The sequence below is a fragment of the Pleuronectes platessa genome, chromosome 13, assembly GCF_947347685.1.
Source record: "Pleuronectes platessa chromosome 13, fPlePla1.1, whole genome shotgun sequence".
NCBI classification, from domain to species: domain Eukaryota; kingdom Metazoa; phylum Chordata; class Actinopteri; order Pleuronectiformes; family Pleuronectidae; genus Pleuronectes; species Pleuronectes platessa.
Window position 1 is genome coordinate 2,686,943 of NC_070638.1, and position 17,979 is coordinate 2,704,921.

At 43.5% G+C, this 17,979-nt stretch overlaps 1 pseudogene; it reads right to left on the reverse strand.

Moving 5' to 3' along the window:
• LOC128454478 (contactin-associated protein-like 4) overlaps positions 1-17,979 on the reverse strand; it is a 69,820-nt pseudogene that overhangs the window by 47,509 nt on the left and 4,332 nt on the right.

A 17,979-nucleotide genomic window follows, 5' to 3' on the forward strand; every position in this document is an offset into this window, starting at 1 on the left:
GGTGGAACTCAATAGAGGAAGATAAAAAGTGAGAGGGTTAATATGAGCAGAAGAAAAGAAGGAGCCATTGAGGAGAATGAAAGAATTGAGTCATTCATCCTCCAAATTCCTGATAAAAGGCCATTCATCTCCAACCACCAGACTATCAAGGCTTTTCATTGGCTTCTATTGTCAGACTGGAGCAGTCAGAGCTGCACCAGGATCAGCTTTGTCAGGTTAAAGGCTGAAGAACAGAGTTACACACGTTACACAACTCCTGCTGGGTTTTGTCAAATCTCTCCAGGCTATTGAGAGAATCAAAGAGGTTCTGGTTTCCCTCAAAATGGTACCTGGACCTTTACACTGCTGGTTTTCTGGAGGGTAAAGTCAGGATGTCTGTCCACCACTTTAATCCAGGTTGTAAGTTCTCATCAGCTTTTTGTTTGTTTTCTATGAAATATTGACATTAATGGCTCCAACAACACACGCTATAAACACAAAAAGAATCTCTATAGTCAAAACTACACACATGCCAAGTGAAAAAGGACACAATTTTTACCTAGTAAGCTAAATATCTCAAAATATACTTATTAAATTCTCCTCCAGATGAAGCGGAGCTGTGCATGGTTTCCAGAGGATAAATCTAAATCACGTTGCTGATCCCCTGGCTTCTCCTCAGCTATGGATATTTGTAAATCAGATTGAAATGAGTCAACAATTGTTTTCATTACAAACTTCTTTTCTTGTATTCATGCCCCTCTAAGGATGAGCTGTAAACACCGTGAAGGTTTCATCTGCACCATCACCCAGAGCGTTATTACCTTGTTGAGATGATTGATGTCCACAACAGGCTCCTCCATTATCCAGCTCCAGAAGCACATCAGCATGTTTTATATCATGAATTACAGCTCTATGATGAATCGCTGCAGCCCACCTGAAGTGAATAACATGTTAACGTTCACAGCACCTGGACGATTCTTCAGATTTCAATAACCACCGTGTCTGAGCATGTGTGGAGTGACAGGAGATCCAAGCTTCACGCCCGGCTCATTAAACCCCGTGAAGAAGATGCTGTGTTGGTGGAATTCCAAGAGTCTGATAAGCTTTGTTCACTCGGTGGGTAAATGAATAGAGAGCAAAGTTGATCCTCAGAGAACCAGAGCAGGCAGAGTGATATGAGCAGCAGGAGCAGAGAGAGATGGAAACGAGCGGCAGACGTTCATTTATTCATCGATTTCCTCAGAGAGCAGCTGGGATCGCTCACTGGGATCCTGCACCCCCGACGCTGCCCAGGAGGAAATGTGACACACACACCTTCTCCTCATCTGCAGACCACGAGATCAGGAGAAAATATGAATATTGCAGATGTGCGGTGAATGTTAATCTACTTCATGTGCTGACAAATCAAAGAAATGTAGTTATTGACCATTGTCTATCACATTGAAATCATCTATATTCTATTAATCCTTTGACCTCAGCTCTTCTGGAGACAGCAAAGACCAAGCCAGTGAGCTCTTACATTCTCTAATCCTCTAGTATCACTGTGACCTCTGACCCCGTCACTTCTCAGTACTGACAGAGTGTCAGGTTTGTCATGTTGGAAGTAAATGGAATCATTCTACTACACCTAAAGATGATCATAAATCAGTAAATCTGCATCTTCAAAAGTATCATTCATGCTGTATCATGCAGCGTTCTGCTGCCTCCGCTCTGCTTTAGTTTCCCAGGTGGAGAGAATCACTCCCGTCTCTTCTGCCTCCCAGCTGATTCTGGGTTTAGATGTCAGGATGAAGCAGCGGAGCCTGGTCCCTGCAGAACGCTCCACAACAAAACATGCTCTTCATTTAGTCAGAGCCTCTCATCAGCATCCAGCACAGGACTCCCTGCTGAGTTCTCATGCTGGACCAGGAAACAAATTCACATTTATCCTTCTGGCTTAAACTCTCAAAACAAATAGCAGCCAAAGAGAATAAGGGCTGTCTCGTCTCGGGGAAATTGTTTTGATCCTCCGTCTCCTCTGTCTTCGTCTAATCTAGTCACCAGCGAGTTACCTGTCAGTGGAAAACTTTCCTGTTTGTTGTGTTTTGTGTTCTGAGCTCAAACATAGTTCCTCCTCCACTGGCAGAGGAGCGATTTGGCTCTGCTTCCTCTCTGCTTCCTCTCTTTCACACAAACATGTCAGCATCATCACGTCTCTCTGAGTCACACCTCCTCCTCACCTTCTCTCCTGTTGAGTTTGGCGAAGCCCGGTGCGTGGCTACTGGACAGCTGGGAGGAGCTCCGGAAGGAGGACGGCGGCAGATTGGACACCAGGGCGCTGTCACACACGTCTGTCAACCAATAAGAAAGCAGAACGAAAATTATTAGAAATGTGCTATTTAAATACATTTAACCCATCAAAATCATTTGATTCCTCAGTGAAATGTCAAAAATAAATAGACAATCACAACTCTCCAGAATCCCTTATGACATTTCCATTGTTTTATCTTTTAGTCAAATCACAATCTCACAATTTATCTGCAATGTTTCCAGGACTTTATCGTTAAATAAGCCTCCAGAGCTTCTCTGCAGGTGTAAACTCTTCTGCAGCCAAATAAGAAACTTGGCTTGCAGAGATTTCATTCTTGCAGAGATTTCATTCACACATACACACACACAGACACACACAAACACACACACACACAAACACACACACACACAAGCACACACACTTTAGTATCCACAGATAACCGCACAGGAACACCCATTCAGAGTGAAAGAAACTAATTTAAGTGCCACAGAAGTGCAGAAGTGCCACAAAACTAATTCTAAGCGCTGCAGCACCTGGAGGGTCACAGGAGCAGAACCACAGGAGGAGACTCAGGAGTTATCAGGCAGGAGCATCCTATTCTTTCAGCTTCAGTAAACCGGGTGGTGCATTTTGTGTAAGTCACATTAGTGAAAAACAAGTGGGTTTATACGGTGAGACAATCATGAGTCATGAAAGCAAACGGATGGAAGCCTCCAGCCTCTTCTGCAGGGTGGAGCGCTTCAGAGATCAACAGTGAAAACCACACTGAGGATATCAGACACTGCAGGAGATGGATTATTCTCCTGTTGAATTGTTAAAAAAAACACTCGGACTGGAGATCAGTGATGCTTCCAGATGAAAGCCTCTTATCTCCAAATCATCAGAACTCTGCAGGACCAAAGTTTCAGAGTCTTTCAAGTCAGGTTCTCACAGATTCATGAGACCAAAGGCTGCGATTTATTGAAAACCCCTTAAGTGATATTAAAGCTGCAGTCGGTGCTGTTTTAAAAAATAGAGTCAAGAGAGAAAGAGAATGTGAGAAATTGTACAAATTCTGTCCGAGTTCCAAACCCCCTCATCTCGTACATGATGAAGGAGACAACATGGAGTCGGCCTCGACATTTTCAGCAACTGTTTTTATAGAATCAAATAACATGATAAGGAATGTACCTACGTAAAATTACCCAACATTTTTTTTAAGGAAAAGTGAATGTGTATTTTGACTTTGTAGTCGATCCGATCTATTGAGATAGAGGAAGGCAGGTTTATGACCTATGCAGCAGTCGGCCAGCAGGGGGAGATTGAGATGTTCTGGCTTCACTTTTGGAAAGCTGTCACTTTGTCCACTTTATATACAGACTTAAACTAAATGTTTCCTGCTGCACCTGAAATGACATAAACCAGTTTCTGACAATTATTAAAACACAAGAGTCAGAGCGGAGCCTTGTCTCTGAGAAGAAGGTTTAATGTTCCCCCGGTGGAATCCGGTCTCTGAGCTGTAACGTATTAAATGACTGAACAGTGTAATAATGTCTAGTTTGATGAATGAACAGTGTGAGTGTCTCTGGATGGATGAATGGAAGCTGTGATCAGGTGGAGCTGTGGAGATGAACGGTGTTTGGACTGGTTCCTACCGGCTGGATACTGACGGATCGGAGGAAACCTTCACTTTAATGGTTTATGGATGATCGACTGCAATAAAAGCTTCATATATTACACATGCTGCCATAATGAACAGTGATGGAGCTGGTTTTAATCGGCTTCTCCCCCCCCCCGTTCTCCCAGAGACATGAAACACGAGTTATCACAACACTCTTTACTCTTTCTGCTGATATTTCACTTGTTTGTTGAGTTTTCATCCCACTGAGGAAAGAGAGTTGAATGTGTGTTCAGTGAGAAGCTCTGTGGTCGGCCCAGTGTAATTACATCTCACACAGAAACACACAGAGACTCACGAACATCAGCTCCGTAAATATTCATCATTTTCCTCGGGAGCTGCAAACTTTAAAGTCTGAAGCCTCTCTGTTAATGGATGTTGTTCTCTGCAGCAGAGACAAGAGCCAATTACTGTGATTCCCCCCCCCCCCCCCCCCCCCCCCCCGACCCACAGCTCTGACAACGAGGCTCCAGCTTCGATTACTCTGTCAACACTAATGTTCTTCATCTCAACAACACCTGGTCTTCATCTGCCTCTGGGATTTTCATTGGTAACTTTTCAAACTTGAGCATTTGAACCCGGGTCTTTAACCAGCTGATTAGACAGATTTCCACAACAGCAGGGTTATTTTATCTTCAGCCAAATTAACTGGCATGAAATTAAAAATTAAGCATTTTTTAGATTTTAATCATTATTAAGGCTTCACGAGCTGAAGTGGGATATCTTGGTATAATTACAGTGTTCAAAGGAGTGTGAAATTCTGTCCCCATTTAGGGACCAAGCAGCCGGTTTCCTGCCAAATATGGAGGCGACTAAATACAATATATAGACCAGAGGTGGCAGCCTGCCCTCAGAATGATGTTCTTATGTATTTGCACTAATGTCTCAGTATTGATTGGCTGAAGTTAACATGAAACAGACCATTTAAAGGTATAAATCCTCCTCTTGCACACTGCATTGATTCAAAATAAAAAATAAAAGCCATAACTGTTCAGCACTGAGTGAGAACCCCCCCCCCCCCCCCCCCCCCCCCAACAAGACGTAGAGGAGCTGCAGCTGTGGACAGTTCGAGGAAAGTGAACATTAGGAAAATGTAAATGTGGCGACTGTTGCTTAAGTGGTAGAGCTCATTAACTAGAAGGTCGGAGGTTCGATCCCCGCCTCCACCGTTCTGCATGCCAAGGTGTCCTTGGGCAAGACACTGAACCCCAAACTGCCCCCCCGACGGCCTCTCAGGCAGTGTGTGATCGAGAAGGAGCTGCACAGGGATGCAGTGTATAAATGAGAATACAAATGTACTGAAAAGCACAAGAAAAACACAATATGAATACAGAATATTTACCATTTAAACCTTTTTCCAGTCATGACCCAACTTATAATGATGAACCTGAATAGGAGCAGAAGTTTTCTCCTTCAACTGAGTCTAATCTCAGAGGTTCTTGAGCAGGTATCATTAAAAAAATCTCTTATAGTCAAACTTTAAGTATTTTTATAATTAGAAAGTGGTTTTGAGCTTCATACATATTCAATTTTCCTGTTTAAAATGCGATCTGGCAACTTGACAATCAGCAGGAGGCCTCTCCGGCTCGTGGCTCCGGTGGAACTCCTCCTGGTCGTATTTATCCCTGCAGGGCCTCGGACTGACAGACACTTGCTACTGTGGAGGTTGAGTGAGCCCTCAGCATGAGAAGCAGGTGAATTACAGTTGTCTGAAGAGGAGGAACGAGAGGCTCGGCTCTCCAGAGCAGAGTGCTGTAATTCCCCGAGGTGATGATGTGCGGTGAGAGAGCAACCTCGCTGTGGTAACACTCGACACAGAGAGAGAGAGAGGGAGAGAGAGAGAGAGAGAGAGAGAGAGAGAGAGGGAGAGAGAGGGAGAGAGAGGGAGAGAGAGGGAGGGGGAGCGGCAAGAGTTTAAAAAACGAGTGGACGTCGCTGCCAGTGTGACCAGTGCCAGTGTGACCAGTGCCAGTGTGACCAGTGCCAGTGTGACCAGTGGAGCACAAACAGACGGCTCCAAGCAAAAATGGAACTAAATGTTGAAACACCTGCAGCCACTGAACCTCCACACTGACCCTGACTGGGTGGGACCTCTCCTGGATTTTTAAACCACTGCTCCCTCCAGCACGAACTTCTAAAAACTCACTTTATTATCTGACTTTTACATTTGAATCATAAATTAATCATCAAACTGCAATTCCCAAATAACCGGCACTACTTTTTACTTAAAGACAAGGTGACCTCTGAGAAGTTGGTGTCACACTAGTAGGAAGATATGAGAGAAAATAATGAATATGTCTTATTTCTACTCTGGTGTGTACCAGCAGCTTTAACTGGTCTTATACTGGCACAGGAATAAATACACGTTTCCACCTCAGGTGAAAGAATAAATGATGGGAAGTGGCACAAACCTCAGCAGGGCCGGGAAACCGTTATGCGACAAGAAATATCTTTTCATTTCAAATCAAACATCCTTGTGGACGGCCATTCATCACCTTCCGGCCAATCCATCCATCCATGAAGCACCGGGTGACAAATGGTGAGTTTGACAGGACGGGAAAAAAACTCCACACACACAAACCATCAAAAGCATTTAATCACCAGTGACACTGCAGACTAATGCCAGAGACAGCGAGGGAGGCCACGGCTCATTCACCTGCATTGTCCACTTCTCTACTGTTCTGCTGAATAACAAAGTGGCCACACCGGAGACCCTGAATACCGATGAGCTCCATCCATCACCTCAACAAACAGCAGCGCACAGGAGGTCCCGCTCTTCAGAGCTCTATAAGCCACTCACACCCCCGAAGTTCAGTGCTTCTGAGAAGGAGCCCGGCTGAATCACTTCTCCATTCGGAGCACATCGCAGGAGGCAGGATAATGAGGCTGGTTGGTTTTGCACCGGAGCTCTAACAATCATCCTCAAGCAGAAACAACCTCAACGTCCATTTTACTAATGTGCAGAGCCGCTGCCTCCAGGTTTGACCCCGAGGGTTTAGAGCCTGGTCCTGATGTAGAGAGAGAGAGAGCATTGAAAACAGAACGATTACACTTTGAGTTCACGTCTTCATTGGCTCAACACGGCTGGTTTTCAGACAGTCAGAGAGAAGAGTTGTTATCTCAGTATTTCTTTGATAAAGTTCACTTCATGAAGTCTAATAGGTCGGTTTAGTAAAACTGAGATAAAGTCCAGTCTGCAGCCGTGATCGATAAAACAACAACAAAAGAAAAATACAGACGATGAAAGTCAAACGCTGGTGTAAACACACAAACCGGTCGATACAGGCGATGTGTTTATATACGTGAATCTTGTGTTTGATTACTTTATTAGCTTTAATTTAATTGTTGATTGTTTTCTCTATATTTGGATGTACAAGAGTAAAATCGATGGATGGAAGATAATCAGTTTTTCTAGTGTTTTTCATTACAAAGCTTCAAAGTGCTTCACGGAACTCACTCTGCTCTCGTCTCTGCTTCAGCTGCACGTCTCTCCAGCTTGTGGAGACTCTGCTCAGTGAGAGACCGGGTGCCTCAGTTAGTGACAGCCACTCATTCCATTCATTACTGCAGTCCTTATTTTGTTTTCTTCTCCTAGACAACTTCATTTATTGATGTCTATCGTGTCGTGAGGAGGATTTCAACAAGCAGCAGTTTATCGACCCTCCCTCTGACCACAATGAACCTCAGACCAGAAAGTCCTAATGTCCACCTGCTATGTCTTCACTCTTACACTAAACTCATCAAATCCCACGTTTATCCTTTGAGGGTCAGAGCCGGGGCTGGAGGCCATGCCAGCGAGAGGCAGGTCACCAGGTCTGTCACGGGGCTGACGCTCACACTCACACCTACAGGCAATCATCAGTCTCTCTTTGGACTGTGGGAGAAACGAGGAGAACATGCAAATTCCACACAGAACAAGGGAAGAGGTACAAACTCAGAACCTTCTTCCTGTGACAGTTCAAGCCCGACTTCCTCAGTCACTACACAATGTGTCAGCTGCTAAAAGTGAAACCCTCAGCTTGTTGTTTATCCTTCAAACACACTCCTGCATGATTTTGATTCATTCTGGCCTTTTAGACATTATCCAAGTTGAAAAGCACCAGCTAATCAGCTCATTATGTTCGTCACAATCCGTGCATGCAAGAATTCAGCCCACACACAAATCCATACAAGCAGCATCCTAATGCACCCGGCACGCTGCAGAGCACTAATGTAGCTCTGCTTCCTCTGAGAGGCGAGAACCATCGTCCTCCTCGCTGAGGAGCAGCCGTGTGGGCGGCCGAGTGGGAGACGGGCATCGACCAGATGAAGTGATCAAAACAGCCACGAGCCGCTTCATCACAGCAGCGTTTCAAATCTCTACATCTTCTAAGTGTCAGGTTTAAACACAGAGAGGAGGTGAAGCGAGTTTCACCAGGGTTCAGCTCAAACGCTGCTGAAGCCTCTGAAAACATCCACTTTGAATCACAAAGCCAGAGTTATGCAGATTCACAGGCTTCATCCCTCAGACCAAAGGCTCCAGAGGGAGACATGCATCATGGAATATCTACTAATCCACCAGCTGCACTAAGTAAATAACCTGAATATATTTGCCTGTAAATGTCTCTTAATAAAGAGCAGCAGGCCACTAAGTCTCCGTAGACTATAAACTGCCAAAAAGTATAATTCTGTTCTATCATTCAAATAAAATTGGAGGCACAAGGACATTTGCATCATCGGCGCAACTCTGCAAATCTAATTTATTTCAAAAAATGAAAAAACTGAATTGGACACAGGGGATTCATAAAACTCCAAACTCTGCATTGCACCAGGAGAGGAGCTTTTACCACAAACTGTGTTTATGTGTATGAGTCGTAGAGCAGCCAGAGCAACACAGTGCACCTTCTGCTCTGTGTGGTTCTCTGTAAAGGGGCAGTGGGCGGTGGGAGTTGAGTAATTTATCAACACAATATCTGCTGCATGTGTTTGTGTACGACCACATGTCCTGTGGGAGTTGTTTGTGTTTTATAATGCGGTATCAGTTTGATCACTTTTATTGTTCTTGAGATGTTCTTAAACTGTCACTCAAAGTCCACTGTGAGACTAGAACCTGCACTTCCAGGCTGCGGCTCAGGAGGCAGAGCAGATCGGCCATTAATCAGAGGGTTGGTGGTTCGATCCCCAGCTCCTCCAGGCTGCATTTCAAAGTTTACTTGGGCAAGAAACTAAACCTTAAATCACCTGTGACGGCTCTGTTGTTGGAATGTGATTTAACGTATAGAAGCGCTGTGTGACTGTGAGTGGGTCAGTGTGAGTTGTAGTCCGCAGCACTTTGAGTGGTCAAAATAAATAATGTTCATTTACCGCCTACACCTCCAGAAAACAGGGTTTCAGAGTGTTTGTGGTGTAAAAGCAAAACAGAACAGAGGACTGTGATTTTAGCCAAAATCGAACTGCCATTAAATCCGTCTGCTGACAGATGTTACACGGATGTATGTGTCTGTTGTACACAAAATATTTCTGGACCATAAATAACAAAGTATCCTCTACAGATAAAGTCAGTTTTTTAAGATAAATTACACTTTTGATAAAAGCTATCAGATTTAAGATGGAGTGGTTCTGCAGTAACACAAACCTGACTTCTACCAAAGTAAATAATTATCATTGGGAGGGACACCAGGTTCCATTCAGGTCAAAGTTTGATGAATCATCAGTTCTGAAACTCTTCAGGTGACTGAGATTGTTCAAGTCAGTGTTTCCTGCAGAATTAGATCAATAAGAGAAATTGAGTGGACATGAGTGAAGGAAGGAGCGCAGAACATTTAAGTTATATATATTTTTAACAGTAGCCATTTTGACATGAAACAGTAGGTAAACATAGGTCTTACCAATCACATTAGTTAAAGCTCTTTCTAAATAGTGCACACCCTTAATTAATGTGATTATTAACACGTGTTTACTTTCTATTTCATATCAAAATGACTGCCGTGAAAAGCCTGTATTCACTGGGAACACTGGGAGTCAAGCATTGGTTCATGTCAGTGTCGTACAGTGGGGTCGGGAGAACATCCCAACAAACCACTAAATTAATCTATTACAAATAAACTTGTCCTCACTTTTTAAAACACGTCAGATGAGAACCTGTCACTGGCTGAGTAGGAAGAAGAGATGTACCTGGGAGATATTACTAAAGTGAAGTGAAACATGTGTTGTGTGAAATGAGGCCAGATGCAGCCACTGGAACAGCAAAGCCGTGAAGACCCCCCCCCCCCCCCCCCCCGACCAAAGAGAGACACCTTCACTGTAACAGCTGGTCTACAGAGACCACAAATCCTCCCTGCACACACACACAGAACACACACACACACGCTCGAACACACGCAGCACCCCAGATAGAAACTAGAGGTTGTGACAAAAGACAATCTCTCTTTCTAAGTGTGTGTGTTTGTGTGAAGCTCAATAAACCACACCAGAAGCCGCAGTCACAGCATCTACTTAGTTTGACTTTACAGCCGTCCTCCCTCAGGAGACGTTAGAAGATAAATGCTCCTTTAAAGAAATCTTCTCTGCAGTGAATTTGATGTTCTCCATCTTCCTCTTCCTCTCACACACTCACAGCTCAGCTTGTGCGGAGGCTGGAAACACAAACGCTGCTGTGATTTCTTTAAAAAGCCCAAGAGAAGAGTTTACGTCCTTTGGTAAAGTTGTCGAGACAAGAACAGACACTGAACTTCTGACCTGAGCTGCTGAACCTGCATTAGCTCTGAATAATTGGGGGTAAAGCTCTGAAGAGACCCCAGGTAATGCACAGCTCAGAAACATGGAGCTGATGGTTGGTCACCTTCTTCTCAGCACACTCTGAAGAGAGAGATATCTCTGGAGGACTGGAGGTAGCAATGTTCCAGACCAGTATTACACACATTTGTTCCCTGCCTGCGTCAAATTTAATCTTTCTCTGGAGCCTCGAGGGTTTTTTATCTCTGCAGTGATAATGCACTTCACAGAAATTCAATTTTTTTGTTGTCAGGTTACGGGGGGGGTTGAAATTTATCACAGTGCCATGATGTGACCGTGGTGGTATGACTCCACCCAACCATTACCTACCACCATCATAATATGTATGTCGGGAAAAGTTTGAAGGGATTTATTGAATAGTTTCAAGTGAATTTTGACATAATTAGTGAATAAATTCTTTAGTCAACATTTCATCAAAATGTAATTAATATTTTTCAGAAAATAAAAAGCATCAGAGCATCGTCCCATGTCAGTGGTCCGTTAAAACATCATAGAGGTTTTTTACAATCGATCATCATCATCAAATCAAGATCATTAAGTGTAGAGCAGCCTTCTGTGTTAATGGTGTGAAACAAACAACAGTGTGTTTACCCTCATAGTTCATCAAATCAAGCACTTAAAATAAAATAATCAAACCATTTAATCTCTTTAATTGTTTTACCTGGTAATTAATTGTGCAAATGTGCTTTATTACTCAAATCTTTTTATCCCAATATTGTGATTAAAATCCACGTAACACTTTCAACTAGGCTTGTTCTACCTACTCTGAAACTACGCATGTCTTTGTATTGACCAGTATGATGTAGTGTCCTCAGCGTCCCTGTAAGCCAGTAAACTGGTCCCACTGCATTTGGGCTGCAGCTTGGAAACAAGCCCCAGGCTTCTCCTGGCAGCACTGACACAAAATAAGGCTCCAGCCAATAGTGAAAAGATGTTTCTTAAACTTTTAAGTTGGGAAGGACATTAATATTTATACCAGTGCTGTGTTGTAGAAACCCAGAACTACAGGACTCCACAAAGCTGAACATGAACACTCAAACTTCCTCTCATAGCCAGCGGGGGTGAAATTGTAGAGGCAGTTGAGAATGTCACAGCAGGGGAAACTATTAGCGAGACACACTTTCTTATCATCTGTCTCTCCTCCTCTTCCTCGTTCCTCCTCTCACTCTAATCCTCATCTTCCACCTGTCTGTTTCCTTCACCTCGATTCCTTCCTCCTCCCCCCCTCCCCCCCCCTTATTTCTGTCCCGGTCTACGTTTCATCAAACCTGTCGTCCCCCCCTGTCATCGTCCTCCACCTCCTCCTCTGTCTCCTGCAGACGGTGGCCCGTGCACAGACAGCAGAGGCAGTGAGGGATAAAATGGGAAGGGAAGTTGAAAATGTCACTGCAGTTGTGAGGAACACAGAGGGAATACTACCAGACAGCCTCCAGACTCCTGACCCCTAAAACTTTATGCCCTCATACTTTATATTCCTCCTCACTCTCCTCTCCCTCTCTTCCTCACTGTCCACCCTCCTCCTCCTCCTCCTCCTCCTCGGTTTCACCTCAGAGTGATTAGCTCTGATTTAGCTCTGTCTTGTTGTGTTGAAATACAGCCTTACCCTTCCGCCTTTAATGGCCACTGACTCGGCTCCGTCCTCCTCTCTAATACAAACCGACCGGCCCTGCTTCCTCTCATCAGCAGCGGCTGCAGACCACCGGAGCACCGGGCGGCACAGCTGTGGTCACCGGGTTCATAAAGAACACGCCGCGGAGGTAACATTAAACTGTGATCAGCATATATCTCCGTGTGTGAAGTGGACACCTTAAGAGTCTTGGCTGGACTTCTAGTGATGCAGCAGTTAGAGTTTTATTCACTAATAACTGGAATCAAGACGGAGCACAGGGCGGAGACATGAATAAGAAGCTTTTCATTGATGCTAAATGTCTGATGGGGAAGACATGTCATAATAAGCCATTAATCTCAATATATTCCAGACACCCCCTGGTTCTGGAAGTAAAAATCCAGTTAATATTTCATGACTCTCAGCTGGAGAACTCAGATTGAAATGAAACTCTCCCATTTGAATCATCAGTGGAAACGTTTGATAAGTGTGTCAGAAAATATATCTGCAAAAGTCGAAGGGTATATTCCTGGGGAAACGGAAAAACTTTTAGGAAGAAGTCAACTGAAGCCACTGCGGCAGGAGACAGCCAATCAGGGAGCTCAGAGTTCTGTTAATGTTGAAATCTTAAGATAACTGTTCAGAAAATGGAATTATGGGATGTCACAAGAAGAATCTGACTGATCAGAGGTCAGAGTTTCAACCAAGGATGAATATTATGATCCACTGTTCTCACCGATAAACCCTCAAGAATAAAATCTACTATTTAGAAAGGAGGTGTTTCATACATCAAAAAAATACAACAGACATTTTTATAACGAGAGGTTCACTTTTATGTTTGCAAAACTGAAGCTTAATCAACAAAACATGAGAAGTCGAAACATCCATAAAGTTTTCACCCTCCTCAGCACGTGGGCAGAAGTTGATGTAACTTTAATTGTCCCTCCTGAGATTTAACTGTGTTCATGTTCAGAGGAGAATTACAATAATCAACACTCATTAACAGACCAGGTCAAAATCAATCGTTATCAGACTGGTGCCACACGGTGTGAAGGTTTGTAAACTGGGAGACCTGCAGAGGAGGATACTTGCTCCGATGGTCCCAATGCTCCAGGTGGGAGGAGACAGAGTTATGATAATGGACAGAATTAGGAGGCGTAACTTATTAATAAATAAATACTTTAAAATGTTTTACTGATTCATTTGTCATGTACTTATTGCCACTTAAAGGTCAAACAGATTATTATGTGCATCCCTCATTGCAACTCTTGATACAAGCTGTGCAACAGACAGTTTGACACGAGCACATCCATGATCCCCATGTTTCATCCGTGTTTCCTCTTTACAACGTGTTTTTAAGTCTGTTTTGTTTGGTTTTATTTAGACTAATCGTCTTTGTCTCTAAAGAAAATCAAAGTGTGTCTCCTCTGTGTGGAGAGTCTGTCTGGACTGAGGCTGATCTCCACTGTAATACAGACTGAAAGAGCATGCTGACCTTGGTAACTAACGCAGCCACAGTTGGTAAGTTTAATGCCCCCCGGTATAATATGGAATTATGGCCGTCATAACCACTCCTGCAAATAGAGCTGTAAGTGTAAAATCCATTTGTTGTGAGAGTTTAGTGCCTGAGAGTGATGGAGTATCACGACCTCTGCAGCAGAGAGCTGATATTTGAGGCGACAACAACTCTTCTGTGATGACGACAGCTCCACATGATGGATGTCTTCATTTTTTTTGGGAGCCCGACTTGTTCCGGGGCCGTGAACAAATACCTCGGGTCCTGATATGGAATGGACGGACTGCAGTCGTCTGTCAGAGCTTCATTTTACTTCCTGTTCCTGGGTTGGTTAACACAGATTCATGACTGGCGGCTGCACGTTAGTTCTGTAACCTTGACTTCATCGGATCCCATTCACGGCTCCACTTCGCCTGCACGCATTTCCATAAATGACACTTAGGAAGAAAGATGAAGGGGACTAATCCTCAGTTTTCCTCATCCTGACTCACGCTGATGGTTCCTCATCATGAATCGTTTTACAGAGAGTTTCACCACAGAGTCAAACCGAGCGGCGAGGGCTTTGTTCTCCTCGGTGCAAAACAACAGCTCACAGAACGGTGATAAATCTCCACCAGGCACTTGAAACAGGCTCGTCAGCATTTTATTTACCGGATTAATCCTGGAGGAGATGAGGGATTCTTCATGAGCTCTGATATTTAAACAAGCGCTCCTAATATTCCCCTGGAGCTCCCACATCTTAAATAACCAGCTTATTTCTAAAGGCACCCACTCACATTCATTGGCTGAGTAATAACGCCCCTGACTTTGACATTCAGCCCCCAGCATCTCAGTAATTTACTGTAACTCATATTAAAATCCCTCCACCAGCCGGCAGCGGACTAATAATCAAATCGTTCCTTCAGCGTGGAGCGTATGAAGAACCGAGCCGTGCAGATCTCACCGCCTCATTACCGGAGACACTGGTCACCGAGTTCACGGCAGAGAAAATGTGATTACCTGTCCGTGATGGAGGTTCAGAGTTTAATCACAACAACTGGGCAGCTGCACCGATTCTACTGAGTTAACTCCAGCTGCTGGTAAATGTTCAGTTCTCATCCCAGCAGGTTAGGACACTGATAACTTTTAGATTTTACTTTTTGAAAACTGCACAGATATAAATATATCTAGATATATACTCACCTCTATGTATAAAGAATCTTAACTAAAGAAAATACTAAATCTCATCACTGTAACATAATTATTTAACATTATTTACACTTTACACCAATATAAGACAAGACATTTAATTGATGCTTGATATTCAACCTCTGTAATTATAGAATTTATCATAAATAACTATAAACAAACAGAAAAGCCAAATTAAATTTCTTGCATAAAATGTAAATTTTAAATGCAAATCTTTTCTGCATAGTTTTCATATCATCAAACAAACACAGATTTTGATGTCTGTGAAAGAATCGTTCGGATGAAGGGGTTGAACTCCTCTCTCAACATCCTTATATAAATATTTTCCATTACCTCCCTCGCTGTAACCGCGCCCCTCAGTCCAGAACATCTACTATGTGCAGTTTGGTAATGGACTTTAAACTACAGCCATTCTCCCCTCTTGTCACTATAGGGTGAACAGAGGGCTGGAAAATACAGGTGCCGCCATTAGAGCCAAGATGGAAGCCGGGAAAGAGGAATCAGAAAAAAACAACAGGACGACTAGAAACTTTAAATTAAAGTCTAAAGAAAAACAAGTAGAGAGACACTGACACGCAGCCTGGTTTCACCACTTCACGTGATGAAACACATTCCAGCCTAATTATCAGGTTTTTACATAATGAGGGTGGGAAAAATCAACGCTAATGAAAAGATGCAGGCAACTAAAGAGCAGAATCATCAGCAGTGTAGGCATATGTGGGACAACACATAGTCCAGAGACCATACATATTTCATCAGTTACACATTATTTGAGCTTTCAGCACAGTGGGAGAAACAAATGAATAGATACGACCTTAAAGTGCCAAGTCTCAGCTTTAGAAAGAACTGTGTGTGCGAGATGCTTTCTTGTGTATCCTGTTTGTGTGTCGTCAACAAGGTGGTGAAGAAAGATTGTGTTACTTATCCTCCACTCATTGTGTATAACTGCAGTTAACCCTCTGGAGTCTCAGCCATGGTTGGCCTGGTTTCCTGAAAACGATTGTATGACCTCAACCCTGTGATGCGTAACAGGATGGGTTCAAATCTCATGTTATTCAATTGAGCGATCACACACATGCTCAGTAAGAAACACAGCTTCACACGGTGAAAGGGATAAATAATCACAGGAAACTTCCTGTGTTGGATTTGTTATAATGGATTTACGTCTCCACAAAGGCAGCAAAACAAAGAATATCTCCCTCCTCGTTCCAGAGATATTTAGTCTTTCGTGTTCTGTGTCCTTTGATGTCATATAGAACATCGTAAACCTGTGAGGGTTCAGGAGAAACTTTATATTTCACCGTTGAGTTCTGATTTAGTCCTCAAACGTCCACACTTGAATTTCAGTGTCTCCATTAAACAGATAGAGCAGTTTGACTTGATTCACGTCTGCGGCTCAGAAGCTGAATTACTGCGAGGCCGGGCAACACAAATATGAAACCTCTCAGGACGTATATTTATTTCACTCCTTAAATTCACCCTGATAAACAGCTTTAAGCTCGACCTTGCCCCCGGCGCTGGCACAGCTCCGAGACAAATGACACGTGGAGAGAAAAAGTTGTGAACGATTATTAAGTGAGGGAGGAAGCAGAGGTGGGCTCACTGGGGAGGGAACGGTTGAAGGACAACTTATTGGTTTCAGGGAGCTGTGGTTTAATTCTTTTGTTTCTGTTTATGGATTTTTAAATGGCAGAGATTCCTCTGGGTCCGAAAGCTTTCACAACAAGGTGAAGAGTTCTTCAGTTTTAATTTGGCTCAATGCAGCGAGTCGAGTGACAGCACTCCTCAATCATCTGTCCCTTTCAATCCAAACCCCTCGACTGTAATTTACTTTTTAAAGCAGAATATCACTCTATCATCTAAAGGGTTTGTTCTTCACCATTAGAAAAGGTCCCTGTGGATCTGATAAGCATTGATTTACACAAAGTTTGAGTAAATACCAGGGAATCTCACCCGTCCAGTCGTTATCCTTTAAGGGTGAAAGTTCCCCTCACGACTCACTGATCCAGAACTTGTAAATCCCGCTGTGAGGACCCTCGTCATCACTACCATGTGACATCAGACACATGGACAAAGAGAAGTGTCTCCTGTCGAGAGGTGAGTGGGACATTGAACCATCCATCCCTCATCTGCAACATGAAATCTGACGTCACTCAAACCCAGCTGGACTCCACTTCTGCTCCCAGCGATGATGATTTCCTCATATTTGATTCATATCTACAGTATATCGTTTTTTGGGGTTTGTTTGTTTGACCCACTTCCCCCCACGAGGAACATTAAAGTTTCATCTCTTCTCATCTCTTCCCAGCTTTTCTTGCCTCCCAGGGTGAAACACACCAGTTCCTCTCCTTATTGATCCAAAACCAGAATCCTCCTCCGTCATGAGCGCCTGAAGTTTCCACGTTACATCACGACCACCTCAAGTTCTTACATGTGTTATATTGACCTCATTTCTTATTTCACAAGTTAAATTTGACAGCAGGAAGTAAAGGCTCCGTGTATAATGGCTTCAGTGTGAAGATCAATGGACTGAATTAATTGTTTCCTGGGAGAGTTTTATTCTCTTTTCCTCTGGGTACAGTTTGGTGCACAACATGCAGGACTGGGAAGTCTCCTTTCCTTTTTAAAGCTGCACGACTCAGCACTTTTAGATTAACAATTGGTCCGATGAATCACAATGTGAGAGGAGTAGAGGCTCCTCAGCCCAGTCTCTGCTTCCTCTGAGCATCATGAACGGTCTATATTATTTGTTCTTTTGTTTTTGGAAACTTTTCACAGTTAATTCCCCCTCGCTGCCTCCGTCAGTGTCACCTGCAGCTGCATACAGAAAACATGTTTGAAAAAAAATTATTTGATCTGTACCTTGACTTTTATTTTTGGCCATGTCCCATCTGTTAACATAGAGGAGACGGGGTTTATGACCTAGCCACAAGGGGGCGTCACTATTGAGAAGCAGTCCTGTCATACAT